The 17,230-nt window shown below is 48.8% G+C and overlaps 1 protein-coding gene across 2 annotated transcripts in view; it reads right to left on the minus strand.

Moving 5' to 3' along the window:
• Nucleotides 1–16,636, minus strand: part of LOC147673637 (SMAD family member 4-like) — a 262,917-nt gene extending 246,281 nt beyond the window's left edge. For both annotated transcript variants that reach the window (XM_086947574.1, XM_086947573.1), the window contains exon 1: nucleotides 16,480–16,636. The gene's annotated coding sequence lies outside the window, so the exon portion shown is untranslated. The remainder of the gene's footprint in view (nucleotides 1–16,479) is intronic.
• Between the last annotated feature and the right edge of the window lie 594 nt (nucleotides 16,637–17,230).

Genomic DNA, 17,230 nt, shown 5'->3' on the forward strand with positions numbered 1-17,230 from the left:
CCCTCGGTGGCTCAGGTACCGGGAGATGCAGCAGCATTGAGACGTGTACAGCCGGTCCGGGACTGGACCCCAAGAGGCGGTTTCCGGACCGCAGGTGACGTGGGCTGACCGTAGCCAGAGACCAGTGACGGGGCGGATTGACGGGATTGGTCATGATGGCAACAGCCATAAATGGAAACAATGTGGCGCGTTAGTCTTCCTGTAAATTCTAAATAGGAGTTGTGGGGTAAGGTGGTGTCTTAATAACCCTGGGTGTGTTATTTCATGACCTGGGGGCGCGAAATCTCGCCCACAGTGGGCGAGGGAGGGCTGTAAAGATGGTAAAGTTCATGGTGCAGACTTCGGTGTGTGTGTGTGGGTGGTGGGGGCAGAAGAGACAGACCTGGAGGCCGTGCTCTCGGCATGGCTAGGATGAGCAGCACTCACCGTCCGACAGGAGCCAGACGGCAGCATTGTATTGCTGTGGCTAAGAGATGACAGCAGCTCCAGGCATTTACGGATGACAACCACGGGCAAATAGCAAGGATTTGTTTTTCATAAGTTTCTAAAACCGCGCCGCAGCCTTCTCTGCCCATGCGCATTGAAAATCATAGGTGTTAATAATATTACCCAGTGTAAGGTACCTCACAGGCTCTGAAGTTTGGAAGCCAGGACTGGTCATCAGACATCCGTCTCTGAACTCACTGAGCCGTGTCACCGAGATGATGCCAGAGGCGTCTGCTGTTTGCCCAGCCGATGACTGCTTCCCTGTAAACATCAAATATTACCAGAGCGTATTCCGTATCACAACTTACATGGGGGGAGGGGGTGGCCTGCGCGCTCTCCTACACCAGGGCAGGGACACTTCCCTACTTCACACTCCTTCTACTCGCTGTCCTCCTCCTCCCTCCCCAAAGAACCTCTCAAACTCGGCGGCTCCCAACGCCATCTTGGAACCGGCGTGCGGGAGGCTACAGCACAATGAGCCAGGGACTCGGGCCAAACCAACGGGCGCAGCGGAGAGAGTGGGATCCGGCAGTTCCCAGCGCAAAATAAATAAATAATTCCGTCTCGATGTCCTCGCATGGCCCTGGAACAGACATCACAGAAGAAGCAGCACAGGCCATGCAAGGAGGGGAGCTAACTGTGGGAGCTAGAAGAGAGAGGTTCCCCCTGCGCCTCACTCCCCTACTCTTCGGCTAATTTTTTCTTTTACAGATCTCTCCACAGCCTTTCTCGTCATTAAAAAACCGTCAGGGGGGGTTGCGGGGCTGCGGGGGAGAGCGGACACGTCCATCCCGGCACAGACACATAAGGAATGACAAAAACATGACTTGCAAAAAAAAAAACACCGCCCACCGCTGCATGCCGTTCAAAAAGGGGCGGAGCTTTAAAAAAACAGCGGAACGCCCACGAATCTGCTCCGAGATTTATTGACATATCTCTCTTCCAATGGCTAGCCTCCATTTATGGAGCTAGCCAATGGAAGAGAGAGGCGGGTTAAAGCCCCGTACTGAAGAACAAAAAATTTCGCCTGCGTGACACTGCTTGCTCAGTGAACACCAGGCGAAACCTAAAAAGCAAACACTTATAGGGAATGCAAAATTTAGCAAACCATGGGAAATGTAAGCAGGAACAACATGGTTACCTAATGCTTTTACACTCACTATTCAGAAATCAGTGAGTGCTTTTGCCTGAAAAGTTAAGGACACGACTACAGGCCCCTGAATGGGCCCATTTCAATGGCCATTGCTAATATCCTTACAAAACGTAAGCAGTATGGTAAATAGACCATGGGGCATATTAGCAAGAACCCGGCGTAAAATCATCGCCGTTTTATCGACAGGAAACTGCTGATAAAACGGCGATAATGGGCTTGCTAATATGCATTATAGAACTCCAATAGAAGCCCAGGTTAGATGTGCAGGGCATCTAACCTGGGCTTCTATTGGAATTCTATAACGCATATTAGTACGCCCATTATCGCTGTTTTATCGACAGTTTCCTGCCGATAAAACGGCAATCATTTTATGTAGGGTTCTTGCTAATATGCCCCAAATCCCTGGACGCAGAGCCGCAGCACACATTTTGTTTTCTAATCCACACATTGCAGTACCTCCAGGATTGGTGCACTAGTTCCAAGTCCAGGGAAAACAAAGACAAGAAAACAAAAATAAATAGCGCTTCACTGGCAAACTCTGTAAATGTGGCGCTAATGTGTTTCAGTGTGAATAAAATCAGTTAGGCCAGTTTGCTACCACTCTGCCTTACTTTATTTATTTATTTATTTATCTATTTTTCATATTTTTAGCCATTTATTCCCAATGCTGCATTTTGGAATTCAAAATTTCAGAAAAGTATGACATTTCCAGCAAAAGCGTCTTTCTTTTTTGGATCCATTTCACAGGGAAGCAAATAAAAGAAAGGAGAGTGAGAACCCTGTCTTGTTGTCACGTTTTCGTGGGCGTCCGCAGGAGGGGCAAGGAGGGTCGCTCCAGGGGGGGGCAAGCGCCCCTCCTTGCCCCCCCCCCCCCCCTGCGGACGCCCACTGCGTTTCCGTCCCGCTGCCCCCTTTAACAGTAATACTCCTACAGCCAGCACTAGGCTGCCAGGCTTTGTCCTTTTATTCCAGTTTTAATGATCTCGATTGGAACTAGGACCTCTTCTGAGTTCTGCTCTTGAAAGAGGAGTGGTCACTTGCCATAGTAAAAATATCATGCGGTGACGTGATAAATGGACGGAAACAACAATAAAACAACCAGATTAGCAAAATAACCAGTTTGGTCGCATTCCAAGCGAAACATGCTAGTGCAACGAAGAGTGACTCCCCTAAGCCAACCCTTCACACACGAAGGGCGCCCTGAAGCAATGCGCCTCTCCCAGAGCCTTGCAGTCAGTCAGAGGATACATCTCTGAGCGCTCACCCCGTTCACTGTGATGCACTTTAATCCCTTCAATGCTTTGGACGGGGGACAGTCTCAGAATCATTTTTGCTTCAAATATATTTTTTAATGCTTTAGGAAGATTAAAGTTAGCTTCAAACAACAGCCGAACGTCGAACTACTATTTAGACCAACAGTGTCAAACATAGGAACAGGAACGCCCCAAACAGGACATATTTTCAGGCTATTCACTCGACATAAATTTACATATTACAAATTGTAATGGCATTGATATCGTGCTTACTACCACTAATAAGGCACTGAAGCACTTTATGCTGCTGGGCAGCTCCCTGCTCCGGAACCCAAGGATAGGGGTGAGTCCAGTGTTATTGATTACTCATTGGAATTAGTTGTGCTCAAGCGGACCATTCCATGCAGTCATTCCAACTTACTTATGGCTGAGTAAATTAATGGGGGTTAGCTGGGATCATTAGTGGGGAGGGAGTGTGAGCTCGTGACATGGTTGGTGGAATTAATGGATAATTCAGAGGAGATTAGCTTGCATAGGGTGAATGCATTTGCATAGCCAATGGTTATCATGAAAGTCTGGCATGTATCTGGCCCTAAATCGGCCACTCCTTGTTTAGAGCAATATGCGATTTATACACAAAAACAGAGATTTGGATCATAAACAATGAAGATTGATTGCCATTAAGAGTGGTGACACTTGCAGTGGCGTGGCCTAGTCTGCCGAAATGCAGGGTCACTCGATCCCAGCATGCAAGCTGTTCATCATAAACAATATTTCATCAGAATGCATCTGGACAGATTGTAAACACACCTTGGAAGGTGTGCACCAAGAGTAAGAGAGGAACTACTGGTTTGTAGAAACAGGTGGGTTTTCCTGATAAGCTGACGCCCATGACAGACTGGCACAGCTGGCTAAGACCGGGGGACATTAGTATAATATGTAACTGACCCTCTCCAGCCCTGCCTGCTTTTAGGACATCTCAAGTTTCATCATCTTCCATCCTGTTTTTGCAATATGACCTAGTCGAGAAACTGATGAGAAACAAAGACAGATACGAAAATGCTTTCATTGGTGCCTTCATTTTAGGAGCTCACCACGAAACATCAGCAGAAGCTGCCACCACTTTGACAAAGGTAAAGTGCAGTGAGATGTCTTACAGTTGTCTCTATTCAAGTCATGTGTATAGACGTATGGAGGGCAAACCTAACTCGAATGCACAGATCATTGGACGACATGGTGATCAATACTATATAAAAGAACTCGATAGCAGAGGAAGGGTGAATATCATTTGAGTGGGCCACAGGGTGGCAGAGGAATCCGGGAAACCCTTACTGATGATGGATGAGAATTCTTTGAAGAGATGGGCCTTCAAGCCCCTTTCGACTTGCAGCACTAAAGCTGCAAGCCTAATGAATGCAGATATTTTGTTCCATATGAAGATGGAGAACGCTTGCATCCAGGCATTTTCTCTTTTTGTAGTTTAGAGCTTGGTGATGACTTTGCTCATTTTGTTGTGTTGACCCACAGACTGGTTCTATTTTTCACCGGATATAGAAGAGCCTTATGATTACAGCTTCTGGACTTATGGTATTTTTTGTTGTTGACATTTCTGTCTGTATTTAGCCATACTGCTTTTTTGCTCATTGCATCTGTATTTATCTATACTGTGCTTAGTAGTGGCGGGCGAGCCCCTGAAAGCTCATGCCAGGCTTGAGCATGAAGCCTGGCTCTGGCTCAGCTTGACGTCCTGTTGGAACCGCGAGCTCATAACGAGTCGAGCTTTCATGTGGCTTCTGCCAGCCTCTCTCCCTGCCTCCATCCAAGATCTGGCATTACGGTCAGAACTGCCAACTATAGAACCGGGGATCCAGGTTGGAGTCTCAGCGCTGGCTCAACATCCTGCGATTCTGGGCAAATCACTTTTATCGCCCCATACCTATAAACAATGCATGTGACCCTGTGTAAGGCAGCTGGTGCTCATGTCAAGTGTTGGGCCATCAGGTCAAGTTCTCCCTTTACTTAAAGACTGCAGAAAAGTTAACTAAGCGGCCAAAACAAAGCCTCAACATAAGGAAAGACAAATAGATACGCATTTGCCACTGATTTGTACAAAGTGAAACCTGAAAACCTGGATAAATAGAGGCTTCCTCACGTAAATTGTGTTATGTCAGCTTAAGCAAACATTTTATTTCTAACTGACAAAGAGACCGAGAGGGTGGGAAATCTAGTTGCACTCTCCCTAGCACAACCACGGACACCTATTACCTAGGTTAGATTTCTAGGATAGGTCCTGGAGAAAATTCAAAGAGTTTGGAGTAGACGCCTCAACCACTATGTATAGTGAGTGGCTTGCTTCAGCATCGGTGCCCATCCACACTGTGGAAGGATAATACCACCATGGTGGACTCAACTGAGGTTGGAAGTTCTTATCTAAATTGTTACTCAGTTTGGAGCAGGAATCCAGAGGAAAACAGCAATAAAAATGTATCAGGGTATATCTAAAGGAATTTTCTTTATTGTTTGAATACCCTGGACATGATTAAAAACTTGTTGGGTAACATGTGCTTTTTACCTAACAGTGGTGAGGAGAAACTGTCTGGTACTCCCAAGGACATTGAGACTTTTTACACATTTCTGCCCACCCAAAAAGCTTGTCGACCACATGTAGGGGTATCTGTTTCCCTCCTAAAGCTCCAGAACTCAGTGATGCGGACATAGTGCACACCTCACGCTCAAGATCTAGGTCTGCTCTGGGCACAGTGGAGTGGGATTGAGCTTTAGTCCTTCTCCCCGACTCTAACCTGCAGAGGTGATTATGCCCCTGGCTCTGGAATTTACGCTGGGCAAGGTGAGGGAAGTGATTGATAAAAGCCCTTCCAGGCAGGCCACAGGTCAGAAGGGCTGCCTATGAATCTATATAAAATGTGAGGGGAAGAGAATGTGGCCTAACGGTTAGGGCGGTCGACCTCAGAGTTCGGAGCTGGGGAACAGGGTTTGAGTCTCGACAGGGACGCTCAACATTCTGTTATTCTGGGCAAATAACAATCTCCTCGTGCCCTACAAAATGAATGTGTACATCTGTAACGTAACTGGTGCTCATGTAATGCACTCCGATACCTTCGGGTCTAGCTTGCGCTATATAAACCGCCCCCCCCCCCCCCAAAAAATATATATATACACACGACCTGGATCTGTGGGCCCCTCTTCAATGCCATCTGTAAGACAGGCCAGCCACATTCATGGCACGCAGCAGCCATTGTGCCAATATTTAAAAAGAGCAATCCCCAATGTGCTACCAACCAAATTTACCTGTTGGATTCCGCAGTCAAGCTGGTAGGGAGAGTGGTGCTGGAACACCTCCTATACTGGGTCAGGGACACCGATGTCCTGACTGAGGCACAGTATTTGTGGGGGCCTAGGTACACTGGAGCGATGCCTCAATTTGCACCTGGTGCATTAGTAAATATACCATCCCTAAGCAGGACTCCATGTACCTGGCCTTTATGGACCTCTCCTGCGCCTTCGACTGCGTGGTAAGCTCCAAACTTTGGGAGCTTTTGACTTACATGAGGGTAGAGAAGGAACTAGTCCAGTTTTAGAGAGCAATCCACAATGGCCTCTTTGCTTCAATTAGGTTTAGCCCTGCAGGGGAGCAGACTCATCGCTTTAAGATAGGGAGAAGGGTGCGTCCTAACACCATTACTATTAGTATTGTACATCAACGGTCTTGACCCTGCCTTACTGCTAAAGTCTCGGATTCCCCCTGTTTTGGCAGAAAAAGGTACCTGTCTTATTATATGCAGATGACCCAGTTTTGCTATCAAGAACCCCTACGGCCTTAATATCCTATTGCAGGAATTTCTCTCCTTTATGGGCTCACTTGGATTAGCCACTATCCATTCTAAAACCTTCATAATGGCATGTAATCCAGAGCATTCTAAGCTGGGGGGAGTCTCACTCCAAGGACACCACGTTGCCCTTGCACAGAATTTCCGCTATATGGGTGTCGTCTTTGATGCAATGGCCAACTGAGGCCCTGGCCTTGCCTAAACTCACCAGAAATTCACTAGCTCGTTTGGATACATCTTCAACCTTGCCAGATGCATTGGCAATACACCTATTGCTCCTATGCTGGAGATTTATAGAAGTAAATGTCTCCCCACCTTATTATATGGATCAGGTATTTGAGGCCACATTAATTCAAACCAGTTTTAAGGAGAAGAAAACAGAGTGATAAGGAGGTTACTGGGTGTTCCACCAGCGTGCATAAGGAGTAGTTTCTTTTCTGTAACTCCAGTTCTGTAGTAGGGGTATCTCTGTTATAGTCATAATCTAGTGAATAGTCCCGCCCATGTGCGTGGACCCTGGAGCAATCAAAAATAATCTCTAAAGTGTCGAAAAAATGCAGAACTGCACAGACACTTAAGAGAGAATTTAAAGACATATAATGCAGCCTAAAAAAGGCTACACTGTCCAGTACTTCAGCTAGAAATTCCACCAAAAATCCACAAAACAGCAAAAGCCTGTCCAGATTTCCCTTGCCTTAAGCAAAAACCCCTCTGAATGATAGAGAGGAAGACATGGACAGACAAGCCCCATAGGCTGCCATTATGTGGCTCAGAATAGGATACTGTGCCTTTAAGAGAACTTTCCAGAACTTCACAGTATCCCAGAATGCCCTGCAGGTCTCTCTTACTTTCAGTTCTTTTTGAAGGCGTAACACGCCAGACCTGTAGCATTCCGTACATGAATATCTGTCTCCACCGGGGAGGAGGGCGGGCGCTTATGACTATAACAGAGATACCCCTACTACAGAACTGGAGTTACAGAAAAGAAACTACTCCTTCTGTAGTAGGGGATCTCTGTGTATAGTCATAATCTAGTGAATAGAATGGCAAGCCCATCCCCACACCAAAAAGGCGGTGGAGAAAAGAGAATCAACACCACTATTGTGCGAACAAATTCCGCAGCGAAGCCTGTCCCACCTGAGCATCTGCCCTGGCATCAGTGTCCAGACAGTAATGCTTAGCAAAGGTATGAACCGACTTCCAAGTGGCAGCCTTGCAAATTTCTGCAATCGGCACATTACGGAGCAAGGCTGTCGTGGCAGCTTTGCCTCTGGTGGAACGAGCCTTAGGCTTACCTCCTAAGGTCTTATTAGCTTTCTGGTAACATAGTTGTATGCAGGACACAATCCACCTAGAAATGGACTGCTTAGAGGTCGCAAGACCCGTCCTGACTGATCCGTAATTGATAAACAATTGTTCAGACCTACGAATATCTTTAGTCTTATCCAGATAAAATTTCAACACCCTCCGAACATCCAGGGAATGTAAGGACCTTTCCGCTGGAGATGAAGGATCCTGAAAAAACGTAGGCAAAGTTATAGTTTGGTTGACATGAAACTCAGAAATAACCTTGGGAAGAAATTTAGGGTGAGTACACATAACAACCTTAGCAGCATGAAATACAGTATAAGGTTCATTACAACACAACGCCTGAATTTCACTCACCCTGCGGGCCGATGTAATGGCCACGAGGAACGCCGCCTTCCAGGACAGGTGCTGCAATGAAGCCTTATGAATAGGTTCAAAAGGCTCCTTCATCAGTCTGGACAGCACCACATTCAATTCCCATGAAGGCGAAGGAAGCCTGACAGGAGGGAACACTTTCTTCAAGCCTTCCAAAAAATCCTTTATCACAGGGATCTGAAAGAAGGAAGTCTGTGAAGGGCTTTTCCCGTAGGCAGTCAATGCAGCGAGATGAACCCTAATAGAGTGAACATTAAGGCCAGATCGCGCCAAATGTAGAAGGTAGGGAAGGATGACATCTTCCTTGCACGTCGTAGGATCGAAGTTCCTGGACACACACCAGATACAAAACCTCTTCCACTTGTAAGCGTATGACGTCCGAGTGGAGGGCCTCTTAGACTCCTTCAGTATGTCCATGCAATCGTCTGGTAGATTCAAATGGCCATATTGCACTACTTCAGGAGCCATGCCGCCAAACTCAAGGATGAGAGGTTGGGGTGCACCATCTGCCCCCCGAACTTCGTGAGAAGGTCCGGCCTGCACGGCAACCGAATGTGTGGAAGGAGGGACCGGTGTAGAAGGTCCGTGAACCACCACTGTCTGGGCCATTCCAGGGCAATCAGGATCATCCGTGCCCTGGACCGGGACAGCTTGATGAGCACCGCCGGAATCAGAGGGATGGGCGGAAAAGCGTACACAAAGCTGTTCGACCAGTTGATCCAGAGTGCGTTCCCCAGCGTCGCTTGCTGGTAGTACCTGGAGGCGAAGTCTCGGCATTTGCTGTTTTCGGCGGTGGCGAACAGATCTACGTCTGGAGTCCCCCACCTTGCGAAGACTTCTCCTAGTACGTCGTCGTTTATGACCCACTCGTGATTTTCCAGAATCAGTCTGCTCAGTGCGTCTGCCTGAACATTCTGCACACCCGGCAGATGTGTAGCCGTTATCGTCAATCCTCTCGCCAGAAGCCAGTGCCAGATCGTCTGCGCCTCCCGGGACAGGGTGCGCGATCTCGACCCCCCCTGCTTGTTGAAGTAATACATCGTGGTCGTATTGTCCGTCTGTACAAGCAGCGAGTTGGTCCGGAAGGACGGATGAAAGGCCTTCAGTGCCAAGTGAACAGCCCTGAGTTCCAGGAAATTGATGTGATACGTGGACTCCGCCGGAGACCACGTGCCTTGGATCTGTAAGTCTCCCGAATGCGCTCCCCAGCCCTGGAGAGAAGCATCCGTCACGATTGTCTGAGTAGGGATGTCCTTGTGGAAGGGGACTCCTCTGAGGAGATTCTCCGCTGAACACCACCACTTCAGAGACTGAAGAGCATGCAGGGACAGTCGTATCTTGTCGTCCCAAGATCCTTTCCTCTGGTCCCATTGGTCCTCCAAGCACTCCTGCAGAGGTCTCATGTGTAGTCGTGCGTGAGGAGTGAGGAAGATACAAGAGGCCATCGACCCCAGTAGAGAAGACACCGTCCTCACTGTTGTAGATGGAGCGGTCATAAGAGCCTGAGCCTTCCGAAGGATCGATCTCCGTCGCTCCTCCGAAGGAGACACGCTTGCTGACAGCGTATCGATGGTGGCCCCCAAGTATTGAATACATTGGACCGGGATCGGGACAGACTTGGACATGTTGATGTGCAACCCCAACTTGTTCAAGAGAACGCACGTCTTCCGGAAGTCCGCTTGGGCTTCTGAGAAGGAGGAGGCCTTGATCAATCAATCGTCCAGGTACGGGTAGACAAACACCTTGTCTTTCCTCAGGTGTGCCGCTACCACTGCCATGCACTTCGAGAATGTCCTGGGTGCAGATTTCAGTCCGAAAGGCAGCACCGTGGATTGGTAATGATGGGTGCCGACTTGAAACCGCAGAAACTTCCTGTGCTTGTGCGCGATGGGCACATGGAAGTACGCATCCTGTAGGTCTATGGCGCAAAGCCAGTCCCCCTGTTGCAACTGAGGATAAATCTTATGCAACGACAGCATGCGAAACTTTTCTCTGCGAATCCACTTGTTTGCCTGCCGCAAGTCCAGAATGGGCCTGAACTCGTTCTTGTCCTTCTTGTGAACCAGAAAGAACCGGGAGTACAGACCTCTTCCTCTTTGAGACATAGGTACGTCCTCTATCGCCCTTTTCCTTAACAGAATATCGGCCTCCGCCTGGAGCTCGCGCAGTTGATACTGCGAGCTGACCGGAGGGATCGCCGGAGGAGGGCTGATGAACCGAAGACTGTATCCATTGCAAACAATATTCAGCACCCACTTGTCCTGAGTAATTTTTCTCCACTCTGCCAGAAAAGATTGAACGCTTCCCCCCACCGGAGTGGGTAACGGATGACGGGGAAGAAACCGCTCAGGGTCGAGACCCGGCCGGGCCCTTGTTCGCGGTAGAGGGCTGCTGTCCACCTCTACCCCTCTGACGCTTTTGGAAAGGTCGTCGGAGTTGCTGCTGCTGTTGTCCCGAAGACTGTCCCCTTCCTTTCCCTTGCGAGCCAAACCGCCGTTGGAACTGGCGGTAGGGTTTCTTGTCCTTGGGCTTCTCCAAGCCCACCGCAGTCAGGGTCTCCGCCTCGGCCTTCATCCGGGCCATCTCGTCATCTGCGTGTTTACCGAAGAGCGTGTCCCCGGAAAACGGCAGGTTGGCCACTCGCTGTTGTGCCTCAGGCTTGAGAGACGTAAGTCTGAGCCACGCATGGCGGCGCTGGTTGATACCGTGGCAGTAGCCATGTGCTGCCAGCAAGGAGATATCCGCTGCGGCACTGATGGCCTGGTTCGAGACCAGCATCCCCTCCTTGACAATCTCCATGAAGTCCTCCCTCCTGTCCCGCGGCACAAGGTCCGCGAACTGCTCCATGGAGTCCCACAGCGCACGGTCATATCGTCCCAGTAATGCCGAGTCGCTGGAAGCCTTCATCGTGGTGGAAGAGGTCCCACAAGCCTTCCTTCCTGCCCAGTCAATCCAGCGGCTCTCCTTGTCCGGAGGCACGGTGGAGGACGGGGAGGTAGAATGCTGTTTCCTGGCCGCCGTAACAATCACCGAATCGGGGACCGGGTCCAACCTCAGGAAGGCAGGGTCTGAGTCCGGTGCCCTGTATTTTTTCAAAAGTCTAGACGGGGCGGCCTTCACCACTGCAGGTGTAAGAAATAGCACTTCTGCCGGTTCAACCAGTCCCGGAACCAAGGGCAGCAGAGGGCGCGACAGGTGCCTCTTGTGCAAAGTCTCGAATATCACGGACGTCGTAGGTGTAGGAGCCGTCACCGTGATACCCAGCTTCGCGGCCCCCCTCAGGAGAACCTCCTGGAATGTACCTATGTCATCGATAGGAGACACCCTAGTCTCCGGGGAATCAGACAAAGTAGGGGAATAGGAGCGGGTCCTGGAAGATGTGTTGGTCCTGGATCTATGTCTCCTATGGCGCCGGGTAGAGGATCTGTGCCTGCTCCTCGACCGTTCCCTGTGTCTGGAGCGAGACTTAGATCTCCTGGGCCTCGGGCGGTCCACCGGCTTCTCCGGGGTGGCCGACTTGGGCTTCCGCGGTTCCTTAGAGGTAGGAGTCTTCTTCGGAGGAGTAGGGAGATGGGGCAACGAGCCCGACCTCGGTGGAACAGGTGGAGGCTGTCCATGCGGAGGAGGCAAAGGAGGAGGAGTCGCCATCCTCGGACGCGGGCCTCTAGGCGGAGGAGGAGGTGGAACAGATTTTTCTGGGGTATACACCTCCGAGTACACCGATCCCGGTGACCCACCATCCTTCCTGGGCTGAGGGGAGCCCCCCACAGTCTTAGGCCGCGCAGCACAATCCTTAGACGCCTCCGACCGGCGTTCAGGCGGCGACCGTCGGTCTCTCGACGTCGAACGACCCTTCGGCGTCGACCGTCTCCTCCTCTTCGGCGTCGAGCGGCTGCCGTGTCTCGACGTCGACCCGGACCACCTCGACGACGACCCTTTGCGCCTTGACGGCGATCTCTTGCGCCTCGACGGCGACCTCTTGCGCCTCGACGGCGACCGCCTTGACGTCACCTTGGAGCGTCTCGACGTCGACCTCGACCTCCTACGCCTCGACGGCGAACGTCTCCGTCTCGCCGGTGAGTGCTTCGACGTCGGCCTTGACGACGAGGATCCCTTCGACGACGATGAAGCCTTGTGTCTTGACGGCGATCGACGGTATTGCCTCGGCGGCGTGCGTCGACGCCGATTCTGTCGACGCCGAGAGCTCGACGTCGACGTCGAAGACAGCGACGATGAGACAGTCTCTGCATCCGACGGCGGTCTATGCAGGTCCCTCGACGTCGACGGACGACGTTTACTCGACCCAGAGCCCTGGGGAGAAGGGGAGCCAGCCTTAGACCTTCCCCTCGACGTCTTGGGGGGTGCCACCGACCCAGACGGAGAATGGGGACGCGTGCTGGTCTTCCTGCCCCCGGGGAGCCCCCCAGGGGCCTCAGCATGGGCAGAGGAAGCCTCTCCAGACCCACCTTGCGTCTTCTGTCTTCTTTCTTCAAGGCCCTGAAGCCTGATCTTCAGCCTGTTCTTCAGGGTCCTGCCAGAGAAACCTTGGCAGATCTCACACTCCTCAGGGATGTGGGAAGAGGGAAGGCAGAGGATACAGACCTCATGGGGGTCTGTCTTGGCCTTCTTCCTGGAGCACTCCGGGCATTTGTCAAATAATGCAGGCATTATGGACAATAAAAGGGTGCAAAAAGCCAAGAAGAAAGCTACCAAAGTACTTTAAAAGTACACAAAATCGAAATAGTGAATAAAACACCAACAAAACCCTTGAAAAGGGAGAGCTCAATGCTCCAGGGTCCTGCTTGCAGGAGCCGGAAAAAAGAACTGAAAGTAAGAGAGACCTGCAGGGCATTCTGGGATACTGTGAAGTTCTGGAAAGTTCTCTTAAAGGCACAGTATCCTATTCTGAGCCACATAATGGCAGCCTATGGGGCTTGTCTGTCCATGTCTTCCTCTCTATCATTCAGAGGGGTTTTTGCTTAAGGCAAGGGAAATCTGGACAGGCTTTTGCGGTTTTGTGGATTTTTGGTGGAATTTCTAGCTGAAGTACTGGACAGTGTAGCCTTTTTTAGGCTGCATTATATGTCTTTAAATTCTCTCTTAAGTGTCTGTGCAGTTCTGCATTTTTTCGACACTTTAGAGATTATTTTTGATTGCTCCGGGGTCCACGTACATGGGCGGGACTATTCACTAGATTATGACTATACACAGAGATCCCCTACTACAGAACCTTTATCCTACACCAGGTGCTCGGGGTTGAATATGTAGCAGATCTAATTAAATTGGCCCCTGTACTGCTGTGATGCTCGATATGAACTAATCTGCATGCCTCCTTTAACAAGCAAATTGTTAAAGATTGTTTGTCATGTGATAGAGGTGCAAACTTTCCTTGGTTTCACCACATCAAGACCATCTTGACTGACCTGGGTGAGCCGCATCTATTTGCTGAGCTAGCCTGTAGTCATGACTAAACAAGACACAGCACAGATAAAAATGTATTTTAAATCACTTAGCTACCGCAGCAGAGAGGTCCTTAAGTTTACTAGAACCTCTGACGAGGAATATGCCTTGCTTTGTTGTGGAACCGTATTTGGAGTGGTTTGATATTCCCTGGGAAAGAATGGTACTCTCCCATTTCAGATTGGGCTTCGTGTGCTGGCATATGGGGTTCTCGTTGGGCCAGTTTGCCACTTCAAAAACGATGTTGTGCCCTTGTGATAAATCCTCTCCTCCGAGCTTGCTGCATTTTACTTTCTTCTGTAATTGTGATTTTAGCAAACGGTTTTTATTCTCAACTATAAGGAAACAGGGAATCAAAATGTGGAACGAGGAATTGGAATATCTGCAAATGCTGGACACTCCACCTAACTGTGTCAATATATGCTCTTTTGTAAAATGTGCTGTTGCCGAAGGAACTTATGTTTTAATATGGCACATGCACTTTATATAATTAGCAGCATTGTGGGTGTAGGTCCAACACGGCATTGGCTATTCTTGTAGGGCAACTTGATGGTGACTGAAGATTTATCTATTAGGTCCCATGTTCCCCTATCTGTGATGGTTTTCAATGTCAAGTTTGAATGTTTTTATCACTGTGTTTTAACTTCTTATGGATACTCTGGTAACCCGAAATAAAGTTTGACTACTACTACTAATCTACTCATGTTTAATGTCTAACATGTTCTAAACATTTACAGCACAACATAGTCATTTGAAAGCATTTGCATTAAAGAACAGCTGTACTACTGGAGTTATTTAAGCTTCATTATGAAATCCTTTTAATAACTCCGCTGTCAATCTGAACAGCTATTGACCTAGCACTCATGATTGATAGCAGTGAGAATCGTTCGAAAGATAATTTATTTTCCATATTTATTTATTTATCTATATTTTTTAAAAAAATACAGATACGAAAATAAATGGTTTTCCGTCTGTTTTTATCTGTACAAATCTTTAAAAATGTAATCTGGGAGCATTATATATGATTCAGCAAACTTTAAGGACAAAGCAGTTGGGGCAAAGCAAGTTGGGAATGGGCAACCATTTCTACCTCTTTGTTTTAGACCGTTCAGAGGTGGCGAGAGACAGGATTGGATTTTTTTCATTCCTTTTCTTAGACATGGAATGGTATACAGGATGGTTTTCAGTGGGGTGTGGGAGTAGTCGGTAACACTGCCAAGAATGGGACGGCCTGCACCCAGAAAAAAGAGGACCAATGCTTGAACAACGTTTCTCAAGCGTGCTTGTGGAAGGGAAGGCTCTTAAGTCTGCCTGCGGGAAGGGATGGTTTGACTTTCAGTGGGAGTGAAAGTTGATACTATCTGGTTTATACCTTTTTATTGGTGCCATGCTTTAAATGCTTGCTTAGAGTTTATAGTAAAGCCAAGTGCTGTTGCATGTGTGCTACATATATTGCATTATTTTTTGTAGGTGACAATACAGGAGCCATTTCACTTATTATTATTTCAAAAGGAACCCTTAGCTGCTGAGGCGTTTCCATCTACAGTGCTGAGCACTTTTAGAAGTTCAGGGCACTTTGTGCTTAGGCCTTCATAACTTTATTTCTACAAAATGTATCGAGGTGATCTATAAATCCCTTTTTCTCCTTATTTTCAGGATTCTAAAGGTACCCAGGGTTTGTAGATGCCCCAACAAGGAACTATGAATTAGCCAAAATACAGGAAAATTGTGTTTTTGATGGAAAAATGCTGCACAAGGTGTGTTTTTTATTTCACCCCATAAAAACATCAACAAATGGTTTGTTGTGCTAAGATCACCATCTTCCCAGCTTTTAGTAACACACAGTTTATACATTGTTCGAACTGGTAGTCCACTGTACCCAATGTTTGCAATGTCAAACTATGTGTAGTGGATAAGGGTATGAAACCCATGGATGAACCCAGAAAGATACACATTCCTGAAAACTAGACAAAATTCTGAATTTAGCAAAGGGTTTTTGTGTAGTAGGGTGGCACACTTTAAACACAGATTTTTAGTTTGTGTTTTTAAGCCACGTCCTTAAAAGCATCGACCACGCCCCTTTGAGAGACCCTCCCCCAGTGTTTTTCATCTCATTTAAATTGGAGTTAGGGCTTAAAGTTTAAAATGCGAAGCACTTTTTTGATTTCAGCGTGCATGCTGAATATATTCTGAGGCAAAGTGCTAAACTTTGGTGTTGAAAATGACCTGACTTCTAAGTCATGCCTGCTGCATTTTGAGGGGCTAACCATTAATTATAGGCGTGCCTGGCCCCTTGAGACCACAAGTGGTAAGGGCCCTGGAAAGGGGTGTGGCTTAATAATCGTGGGCGGGGCTTGGCAATGCCACTGGATTCGAGTTAATCGTAAATGCCACAGCTTGTAACTGAAATAAAAGTCTGTCGAAGGGCCCCAATTCACGTCGGAAAGACAGAAGGCAGGGTTATAGCCCCACAGTGAAAAGCCTCTCCGGAGGAGGGCACGCGCGCTTATGCAGGCCTCACACTCCTAAACGAGGCGTGGCTTGAACCGCAAAACAGGCGGGGCCTAAAAGGGAGTGGGCGGTGCTTGGTACTTACAAGGCGAAGGTGCCCGGCTGGCGCTCCTCACAGCCCCGCGGTTGCCGCTTCCATCCGCTCGCGCTGTTGCTTTCAGAGCTGCGGACTCGCCGCGCGCGCCCTGATTGGCGGCAGGCGGCTGCACGCGCGGGTCCCGGGCTCGCGCTCCCAACCCTCTCTCGAGCCTTGTTTTCCCTCAATAGAAAAACAAAAGGGGAGCCGGGTGCGTGAATCGTGTCTGGCAGCTCCCAGCCAATCACAGCCTGGGCGCGCCCTCCCGTGCCGCGGGAGGCGTGGTCGTCCGGGCTCGGCGCCGTCTGCCTGGTGCGTCTATGTGCCCGACTGTCTGTGTCTCTTAAGGTGGACTCAAGGGTTAGTATGCTCCTCGCCGTCTGTCTGACGCCGTTCCCCTTGCCGATTCACGTCTCTTTGCCTATGACTACCTCTTCACGCACCCTTTACCTGCTGTGTGCTTTTTTTTTTTTTTTACACTATATTGCATAAGCTGCCAAGGTTTGAGATTGCTTAGGTGTGACATTTTCATAATTTCAGTGCAATTATGAGTGACATTCAATGACTAGGATTGACACTTTCTGGGGAGCAAAAATCAAGCAATGGCAAGGAGGGAAACAAATATCAGAAATTACACTTATTTCAGTAACGGGAAACGCAAAGATCTTAAAATTGCAAATAAGCACCTTAAATGGAAGGGCACTAACCACTCAGTGCTTAATTTGTTCAAAAAACCTGCTAGGTCCCTTGTCAGGATGCC

Source organism: Lissotriton vulgaris, chromosome 12 (genome assembly GCF_964263255.1).
Source record: "Lissotriton vulgaris chromosome 12, aLisVul1.2, whole genome shotgun sequence".
Taxonomy (NCBI): domain Eukaryota; kingdom Metazoa; phylum Chordata; class Amphibia; order Caudata; family Salamandridae; genus Lissotriton; species Lissotriton vulgaris.